We start from the raw sequence: 11,096 nt of genomic DNA on the forward strand, positions 1-11,096 counted from the left end.
AACAGTGAGTTTTGTTCTTAGTAACAACCAAGAACAGGTGGTGGGAGGGGAGCAGAAACTGGGACTGATGCGGTAGGTAGATTTGGAGATAGGATAATAAGAGAGTTTCTCCTTGTTGCTCTGACCTCAATCAAGTGAGGCAAGATTATCTTCTGAGAGTGAAAAGGGAAAGGAACAGGGAGAAACAGGTTTGACAAGAGAGGGAGAGGTATGATAGAGGTAATTTCGGAGAAAGGTTAAGTGTAGAGGAATGTTAAATAGTATTGAGGGCTTATTTGAAATCTGTCGTCATGAATTTTAAATGAAACCACTCAGTGTAGTTATTTGGTTTTCTCCAGCAATTATAGCTGAAGAAATTGGGTACAGGCACAGAGAAAGCAATTATGTGGTAGCAGTAAAAAGAAGGGAGAGAGGGACAAGGGAATTAAAGGTATTTGCAAGGGAGTGAGTAAACATGAAATCCAAGTTGGGTGAGGAAGGAAATGAGGACATGAGAGTGAATGACAGTGAAAATGCAGTAATGTCTGTAATTGCAATCAAAACATGAATGAGGAGTTGTTTGCTTTCTTTTATTTTTATGGAACCCGACAGGCTGCTTCTAAAATTTGTATGAAAGCACAAAGGGTCAAGGAGGTCTAGGACAGTCCTGAAAACCACGTTGGGGGACTTGCCATAGTAGATATTAGGACTTATTTTTAAGATATATAACTAAAGCATATGGTATTGATCACAGAGGCCAATGTAGTATTGGTCACAGCTAATAGGATAGAGAGCTCAAGAATATATGGAAACCTGGGTTAAGGCAGAGCTGACCTTGTACATAATGTTGAATGAGGCTGGTAAAGCAGGTTATCCATATTAAATACATGAAAATTGATCCTTAATTCACACCATGCTTATGAATTGATGTCAATATGAAATCAAAACTATGCAACTTTTCAAAGAAAATAAGAAATATATGTGTGATTTCAGGGTAAAGAAGAATTTCTTTAAAAAGAAACAAAAAAGCACAACCACAAAAGAAGGAACTGATAAGTTTGATATATTAAAATTAATAACTTCAGTTCAAACGATATGATAAAGAAAGTAAAAAGACAAGCCACAAACTAGGAAAAGGTATTTTTAACACAGAATCCAGGATTATAATCCAGAAAATATAAAGAATTTCTACCAATCCATTGGAATCAATCCATTTAAGGAAAATAAGCAAAAGACATAAATAGGCGTTTCACAGAATAAGAAATATGAATTACCTATAGAAACATAGAAAAGATACTCAAATTCATTAATATTTATGGTAATCAGAGAAATGAAAATTAAAACCACAATGAAATATCACTTTATACCTTTAGATCATCTTTGGACCCCGAAACTTCTATGAGGGTGCAGGCTGAGAAAACTACTTCATTGCAAACATGAACCATTTCTTATAGAAAAGGAAGGATGACTCAGAGTTCAGAACCAAGAACCACGGAGAATCATTGTCAGGGAGCAGGATGGACCCATTTAAAGGAACAGGTGGTTTTCAGAATTAGACCAGTGACTACCATGTCCTTTTGCCAGGAGTGTTAATTTATGGTATAGCTATCCTATCCTGTATCACCACAGTATCTTGGGTGTGCAGAGGGCAGATAACACTTGTCTCTTTGGCTCAAGGTCTTCATGTTAACAGAAACCATACTCAAGGTGTGGTACCCAAAGAATTGTATCTGTACCTGATTAGACGAGCAGATCCTAGACTCTGATGCAATGCTGAAATAAAAGGAAGTTTTGGGGATCCTGGGAGAGAATGACTGTAATTTTGCATGTGGGAGGGATGTGAATTGTGGCAAGGGAGACAATGGAAGAAAGTCAAAGATGGCACCATCAATTCCTTCCCTACTCACACATGCATGCTGTTCCTCGACTCAGAAGGTGGAATCTAATTCCCCTCCTTTTGAATCTGGGCTGGCTTTAATGATTTGCCTTGACCAATAGAATACAGTGAAAATGAAGTTCTAGGACATCCATGGATGGGTGATAAAAAGCCTCAGCTTCTGCCTTAGAACATGTGCTTTAAGTTCATTCCTCTTAGAGCCCTGAGCCACCATGTAAAAAGTCCAGGCTACTCTTCTGAAAAAGAGGTGTGTGGAGCAGCACTGAGGTTACCAGACGTGTGACTATCCAGCCCAGTCAAGCCTGCAGGAGACTTCAGTCCCAGTCACTAACTGACTACAACTGCATGTGAGATCCCCAAGAGAGAACCAGCCAGCTGAGCACAGTCAACTCTCAGAACCGTGGAGAAGGTTGTTATTTAAGCCACCACACTTTAGGATATTTGTTACATGGTGATAGATAACCAGACAACATGGTTTTGAGCCCACTTATCATCTTCACCCTCATATATACATGTTCTAATTTTTTTCACCTAAGTCAAGGCTGTTATGGAAATCTTTTCCTTTATAATCTTGCCTGTTTTCCAAAGAGGGTGTATCCTGTCACTCTAGAGGGTTCCTTGTTTTGACAAATGCCATGATGGATTTGGGTATATAAACTTGGAGGGAGGAGCTAGAAGTAGAAAGAAGGCTCAAGTTGAACAGCTCTGCTTTATAAAGGAATTCAAAATGCCTAGGGAAAATCGAGGACAGAAGAAAAACAAGAGCCAGGAATGCTAGGCAAAGTATCATAAAAAGTACAGAGAAATAACTCTCAGTGGTGACACTGCAGCAAAGAGACAATAAAACTCAGAAAATTCTGATGGAAGGAATAAGTTGTTAACTTTGGAGTATAAAATATAAAAACCTCTTCCCTGACTTATGAATCTTCAGTAAAATCCACAATGCTCACTTTCTGATGTGAGTGGACTCCTTATCAACAGCATGTAAGCATGATGGAACAGAAGAATGATGGGGCAGTCAATATCTGGGTTATATTTTAGAAAAATGTTGACTACAACAAGTATTTAATCCTGTAACCTGGCATTAAAGAAGTCTCCCAAACTAAAATTGATCCATTAATAAACATTTTGAGATAAAGTTGTTCAATAATTTTGAGTCATTAAACTTACTCCTATCTAGCCTCTCTCCATTTTATTTCAAAGAATATCACAGGATCCAGTTAAACGTCTTCATGAAATCCACATGCTATATATATAAATGCCACTCCTCTTAACTGCCAGTTCATTAACCTTGTCAAAAAAAGTAGATTCATCTGACATCATATGTTCTTAGAATCATGCATCTTCCCTATGTGCTAAAAAAATCCATCCTTTTAATTCATCATTCTACAGTCTTGACAGGAATTGACATTAAGCCAACCAGTAATTGCCTCTTTGAAGGTGTTCATTGCTGCCTGAAACCTGGAGTGCTTATTAATCCAGCCATGTTTGGGAGAGAATCTTCCCTGAAACAGGGTAACGCTGGACTTTCTCTGATGACTGTGGTATATCCCTGTGTATTGTACCAATGGTAACATGTACAGATATGTGGCATGAACCTGAACCTTAGAGATGTTGCCTCCCCTCAACTTATTGTCTACATCTACAGATCCCAAATCTTGGTTCTGTATGCATAAAGCAGTATCTTAAAATAAATGCTCCTGGGAAACATCTAACTCTGAAGTTTCTAATCAGAGGTTTTGATAGCTCCAGTGTCAAAGGCTAGCTACCTGCTAGTAGCTTAGCCTTGCAAAGTTTTAAGAAAATCACAGTGATCCGTCAGCAATTTTTGTTTAAGAATAGAGAAATGAAAAGCTAAAATGACAAGGACTGAGAATTTGTTAGTAGAGCAGTAGGGTATAAATTCAAATGTGCCTTTGAGAAAGAAGGGGTGCTGACTAAAGTTGCTGACCTAAGAGAAAGAATTTGACTCTGAAATAAAGCTGGAAAGGCAGAATTGGGGCGAGTATCTGGACATGATGTCTGGACATGATGACAGATTTAGAAATTCAAATGAAAACTGAATAAAGGAGTAAAAGAAAAGCTGGCATTAAAGCTAGGAATGTCCCTGCATGTCTGGAACTTCCTTCCTGTCAATACACAGACCCTGGTGATCCTTTCCCTTACATCTCTTATTACTTTCTGAAGATAAACTATTTCAAACAGTTTGGCTCTGTGAGTGGTAAGATGAATAAACAAGCTTTTCAGCTTTAACAAAGGTATAGATAGAGACTGTGGGAAGTAAATCACCACTTTAAAAAATGAAGATACTTCCATATGTGTAAAAAGACATCGTGCTCTAAAGGGGGTGCTCTGTAACCCTAGAATGACGGAATATGTTTCAGGTGCTGATCAGCCACCACAGAATGGCTCATTTATGCCTATTCCCAGCTTCCCCCACTTCTCGCCTACATCTTCTATAAAAGAGGATGCATAGGTCAGAGAATATCTTTCCAACTCTCCCTTGCAGCAAGTGTGTGTGGGTGTGTGCACACACCCACTATACACTAAAACCTAGAACATTCTTTGGTATTTAAGTTGTTGAACAAAGTACAACAGATGAAATAGATTCTTACTGTTCACTCTAATGCACTCAACAAGAACTCATTAATTTGTTTTTAAAACATTACTACATGGGCTTCCCTGGTGGCGCAGTGGTTGAAAGTCCGCCTGCTGATGCAGGGGACGCAGGTTCGTGCCCCGGTCCGGGAAGATCCCACAAGCCGCAGAGCGGCTGGGCCCATGAGCCGTGGCCGCTGAGCCTGCGCGTCCGGAGCCTGTGCTCCGCAACGGGAGAGGCCACAACAGTGAGAGGCCCGCGTATCGAAAAAACAAAAAAAATTACTACATGCCAGATACTATGATAGATGGTGGAGCTAGAATGATGAGCAAGACAAAGTCCCAGCCCCAAGGAGCTCATAGTTTATTCTGAAAAATAAAAAGAGTTGTGAATATGAGGATAAAGGCAATAAGAGGGGTGAATTACAGAGTTCTGCGCTGGAAAGGAGAAGGAAAGCTTCACAAAGATGGTGACTGGTAAGCTGACTCTTAAGAAAGGAATTAAAGTTCACCAGATAGACAAGAGAGGGTATGGCTTTGGGAAAAACCACGGTCAAGCTGAATTTGCTCAAGGAGTGAAATAATTTTCAGTCTTTCCTATTTACTGATTTTTACAGACCAGACCAATATTCCCCAGTAACTGATCACCCATTTCCCACATTACTGCTGCAGTTACTCTCATCTAAAGAAACTCGTATTTATCTCTTTCCCCAAAGATATTGCTGCGGTTTGGTCTTCACATATTAAGACAACCTTTGGGATAACTGTCATTGACCTCAGGTTCCTTTACTCAGGCATGGTACAAGTCACTAACAGAAAAATCATTGCCTAATGAAGAATAAATGTAGAAATGTTCTATCATTCCTTTTCTATTCCATAGGCTCTGAAAAATTCTATAACCAGCCTGGAGCTATATTTAGACAACCATAATACATCCCACACAGAAAAGATAAAATTCCAATCGATCAAAATGACATTTCCCCATAATGGAAATAAAATGCAAACAGGCTAAGTACCCAACAATTTGGTTTAGTAAATTATGGTGCATCAACATGACAGAAAATTATTCAGCCTCCAAAAATGATAATTAAAATGATTATGTGTGGTATGTGGGAAAGAAAATGCAAAATAGCTTATACACATGATTGCATTAAAATGCCTCTGCTTGTGAAATATTACTTGGAAATAACATGAAAAAAATTAAAATCAGTAATTGCAGTGGGGATTGCAGTTTCTGGCATATGTTTCTTTTCAAATTTTTCTTTAATGCTATCAATGGGTCATCTTTTAATTTTTTAAAGTTTGGTGTTTTTAAAGAGTGCTCTGAGTGTGGCTGCTGAATTCAAGTCCGCCATCTTCTTTGTTCCTCATACTTTGTTACAGTTAACACAGCCTAAGACCACAAGAGCTGTTTCATGCCACTCTCATTGAACTTAATGACAGCAACAAAAACTCTTATCTTACACTTTGTGATCAAAAAATTTTAATATAGAAACTTTCCTTTAACTTCACTAAATTTTTCTTTGCTAGAATAGAGCCATCAATTCTTCTTTTTCTTTTTTTTACGTAATAAAGTTTTATTTTTCAAAATGTACAGCTGGAGGGACCTGTTCATGCATCCTCACCAGTAGCTGGGGCATCTCCACCCTTGGTGTTTCTAGTGTAAGTTACGTGAGCTCTGTGCTTTGAAACCAGCTTAATAAGTCCTTTACTAAGGAGCTTCTGAAAGGCTGCCCTAGCCAGAGAACTGCTAATCTTCAGTCTCTCAGAGATGACAGTGAGGCTATGAGCTTATAGTTGGAAACTTGCTTACAGAGTTTGTCATATATCTTTTTGTCAAACAAGACTAGGTTATTGAGCTTGTCCCAAACTGTCTTTGGACCACTTCTTCTTTTTGGCCTTGCCCCCAGATTTGTTCACCAGATCTTTGTTTTTCTTGGCCGACTTTCTGGCATCTTTCTTCTCATCATCCTTGGGCAGCATAGCAAAGTTCAGAGAGCAGCTGCTACCATTCAGCCTCACTACAATGTTGGACAAAAAGCCCATCATTTCTATCTGTTGACATATTTTTAGCTATCGGAGAAAGAATAATGTAATAATTAAGAGTATGGGCAGTCTTCTTTCTTCTGGTTGCATTATCTTGGACAAGTTACTTAGCCTCTCTGTACTTCACTTTCTTGTCAGTAAAATAAGATGACAATAATTGTGATAATATTACCAACTGAATATTGAATTCTAATTTTGATAATTCTTGGAGTTGTCATAAAGATCCAATGAGATGATCCAATGAGATGATCCATGCCAAGCGTGGCCTATGTGCTCAATCACCGGTAGCTATTTATTGTCCTTACACTTGACTCATAGTGGGGTACGACTCTTCCTGACACCATTTATGCAGTTCTGGGCCACTCTCTAATCTTCTCTTGGCATATGTCCTTCTTTTTCATCTTTTATTCATATCTTTTTAAAATATGAGTTTAGGACTTCCCTGGTGGCGCAGTGGTTAAGAATCTGCCTGCCAATGCAGGGGACACGAGTTCAATCCCTGGTCCGGGAAGATCCTACACGCCACAGGGTAACTAAGCCCACAAGCCACAACTACTGAGCCCACGTGCCACAACTACTGAAGCCCACGCACCTAGAGCCTGTGCTCTGCAACAAGAGAAGCCACCACAATGAGAAGCCCATGCACAGCAACTAGAGTAGCCCCCACTCACCACAACTAGAGAAAGCCCACACACAGCAACAAAGACCCAACGCAGCCAAAAAATAAAATAAAACCTGAGTTTACCAGAGAGCTTTCTAGAAATGATACTTTCTTCTTTTCCTTGTTTTTTATCTGGATCATTTGTGACTACAATGTCAGAATTATATTATGTAAAGAATCCTGTTCCAGGGACTTCTCTGGTGGCTCAGTAGTTAAGAACCTCCCTGCCAATGCAGGGGACACGGTTCGAGCCCTGGTCTGGGAAGATCCCACATGTGCGGAGCAACTAAGCCCATGCACCACAACTACTGAGCCTGTACTCTAGAGTCCATGAGTCACAACTACTGAGACCACGTGCCACAACTACTGAAGCCCACACGCCTAGGGCCCATGCTCTGCAACAAGAGAAGCCACCACAATGAAAAGCCCGTGCACCGCAACAAAGAGTAGCCCCCACTCGCCGCAACTACAGAAAGCCTGTGCACAGCAGTGGAGATCCAATACAGCCAAAAAATTAATTAATTAATTTTAAAAAAAGAAAAAAATTTTTTTCAATTGCTTTAAGAATCCTGTCCTGCTTGAACCATATTTTCTTTGAAGAGTTTCATGTCACAGAATCATGCCCATCTTTTGTATGAGCTTTTCCAAACCTGTATTCCTACATACTCAGGTTCGTATGGGATGATTCTGGCCTTCATACTCTTTGGCTTTCCTTAATTGAGGTGAAACCATGCAGCTTTTTATTCTTCTAAAAAAAAAAAAAAAAAAAAAAGACACACATGGTATACAAAGGAGTGAAAAAATAAAAAGCAAGTCACTCTCTCTTCTCCCAGAGGCAAACATTATTATGTGTTTTTTGTATTCTTTGGAAATACTCTATGCATTTTCATGCACATTTATATTTGCATACATATACATATGGGTACATATCACGTTTTGAACCCCAACTGGATCAGGCCATACACACTGCCCTACAAGTCACTTTTTACTCAGCAATATACCTTGGAGATTGTTTCATATCAGCACAAATAACACTTCATTTTTGTTTACAGCTGTGTAATTTCCATTGTATGGATGAATCCTAATTTTTTCACCAGCCCCATATTGATGTTCATTTGGGATATTTCTATTCTTATGTTATTACAAACATTCTGGAATAAATGTCTTTCACCTATTACATATATATTTTATATAGTATATAAATAACCATACTGCATAAATAATTTTGTGTTCTTCCTTTTCCACATATCATACATTTTGGAAGTTTTAGAAAGTTATTTTCAGTTTTTCTGTTATAGATACAGCAAAATGACTATCATCCTTAATAATTCAGATGTCATGAGAAATGTCATTTTGATCAATTGTGATTCTAACCTTTGAGGATACAGGATATATTAGAATTGTCCAAACAAAGCTTCTGGCAGATTACAGAACTCTTCAAAACCAAAGAAATAAGAAAAAAATTGATATAAACATTTCTTCTCCTTGGCAAACTCTTCTGTCAGAGACAAATAAGTTCCACACTTAGAGTTGTCAGACAAAGAAACTTAAGGTCACTATCTCTATTACAGCAAATGTGCAAGTAATATTTGTTAGAGTCCTGGAAATTTAAAAGCTGATTCAAAGAGTACATGCATTCATTGAAAAGTAGTCAAATTGTGCCCCAAACAGGCTGTACAAAGTACCTGACTTCCTCAAGTTTCTCATTACCCTGTTCATTACCAAAAAATTTTATCTTACAGTCAAAATTTGACCAAGAGCATCAAGTTTTCTATTTGTATCCTTAACATTCTGAGAGGTAAGTCAAGAATTGTCCTCTGCACTGCTTTTAGCCAAACAGGTCTTTGGGAAAAGTGCAGTTCCATCAGTATCCTTCTCACCAACATTCTCTAAGAATTGACTGTCAGATCCTGGATGGCCACCAGTGAACAAATGGAAGACCTGGGGATTTAAAATAACAGTGGTCCTGACTGTCGAGTGTCATTAGTTCATTCTTCTAATGGTGAATCAGCTTAACCACTTGGATCTGATTTGTTTACTGTCTCTAGGCTGTAATGTAGTTAATAAAAATGAAAAGTGAATTTCCAGATATATTACCAGCTTAGCTACTCTTTAATGCCTTAAGATACAGACAGGGAGCTTCTAGGGCAGAAAATCAAAGACTTCTTTGGCTCTTTCTGGACTCCAGATCTTAAATTCTGTAGCACTTCAGAGATGATTGCTGCTGCTGACAGAACTTATCACAAACCAGAGGAGCATTGCTCAGTGTAAAGAGTCTCACTTTTCCTCTTTAAGTGTACAGTGTCACTGCACTGAATCATCCTGCACACAGAACCATGTCTCTCATGTGAGAGACTATACAATTCATTCATTAATTCAACAAAAAAGTATAAGTATACTCTCTCTCAGACTCTGTCCCAGGTTCGGAGATAGTGATACGAACAAAACAGACAAAAATTACTACCCTCCTGGAGCTCACATTCTCGTGAGGTGGAGTAAGTCAATAAACAGAATAAGTAAAATATAAAATATACTGGATGGGGCTTCCCTGTTGGCGCAGTGGTTGGGGGTCCGCCTGCCGATGCAGGGGACACGGGTTCGTGCCCCGGGCCGAGAGGATCCCACATGCCGCGGAGCGGCTGGGCCCGTGAGCCATGGCTGCTGAGCCTGCGCGCGTCCAGAGCCTGTGCTCCGCAGCGGGAGAGGCCACAACAGTGAGAGGCCCGCATACCGCAAAAAAAAAAAAAAAAAAAGAGGAGTGGAGAAACAGCAGTAAACAGACATGGTGAGCATTTCTTGTATCTAATGGTAGAACTAAGAATAAAACAAAGGTAGGGACAGGGTCATAAGAACAGTATGTGAACATTATATGTTCTGACAAAGTAGAAAGAATGCAACTTCCAAAAAAGGGAAGTAGACGAGAGAAATGGGAATAGTAAAATAAGATCATTGAGTATTATAGAGGGACTAGGTAGGAGTCAAGGGACATCATTTAAAAGTGACAGACCAGCTAGTAAAAAGTAAGAAAAGGGGGATTAAGGGCACTCTTAAGGGATAAATACAAAGATAACCACAGAATAACAATACAAATCTTCCTAAATACCAAAAGAAAAATATATAAAAGCAAAGAAGACACACTACATAGTGAAACACAATGAATATAATTGTATCCAGTAATTATAACACAAAATAATATGACAAAGTTGAGACAAAACATATATATCATAAAATACAGATATCAATTATAATATATCAGATATACATTTCAATATTAATAAATCATATCAATAAATTTTAATGGGCTTAGCTTGCCCATTAAAAGAAAAAGAATTTTAAATTGGCTCACAAATCAAAACTCAACTCTGTGCTGTATACAAGAGACACTACTAAAACACGATCATTCAAAAAGGCTAAAACAAAGGAATAGGCAAAAATATATTAGGCAAATGGAAACCGTAAGAAAGTGGGCGTTGCCATCTTGATATCAAAGTAAAATTCAGGCTAATAGGCATTAAGTAAGACAAATGATGACACTTTATGATGCTAAAAGCCACAGTTCACAAAGAGATATAATAGTTATGAATACTCTTACCACCCCACTTACATCTAACATCCCCCATGTCTCATGAGCACAGAATTCCAGGGGACTCCATGTGTGGGAGTTTGGTGAGACTCAGAACGAGGACAAGGTAAGCATGTTTTGTCCACAGCTAAGTGGGGGCACTGATAGCCCTAAAAGGCCATGCTTTCTGTTTGAACCAGAACTTACTTCAAACACAGAAAGAAGGAAATGGCATTCAAAGAAACAAGAAGGACCTAGGAAATCTATCATATCCTTTTTTATTTGTGTTACTTCCTTGCATTAGCCAACCACTTAAACTGAAAGTGGCGGAAAGGGAAAATAGAGCAATCCAT

General features: G+C 38.7%; 1 pseudogene; it reads right to left on the reverse strand.

Annotated features, from left to right (window-relative positions):
• Positions 1-4,405: 4,405 nt before the first annotated feature.
• On the reverse strand, positions 4,406-6,682 carry LOC149750258 (small ribosomal subunit protein eS25 pseudogene; annotated as a pseudogene).
• Between the last annotated feature and the right edge of the window lie 4,414 nt (positions 6,683-11,096).

This window comes from Delphinapterus leucas, chromosome 2 (genome assembly GCF_059928025.1).
Source record: "Delphinapterus leucas isolate spDelLeu-1000000601 "Yukka" chromosome 2, BTC_Dleu_Yukka2, whole genome shotgun sequence".
Taxonomy (NCBI): Eukaryota; Metazoa; Chordata; class Mammalia; order Artiodactyla; family Monodontidae; genus Delphinapterus; species Delphinapterus leucas.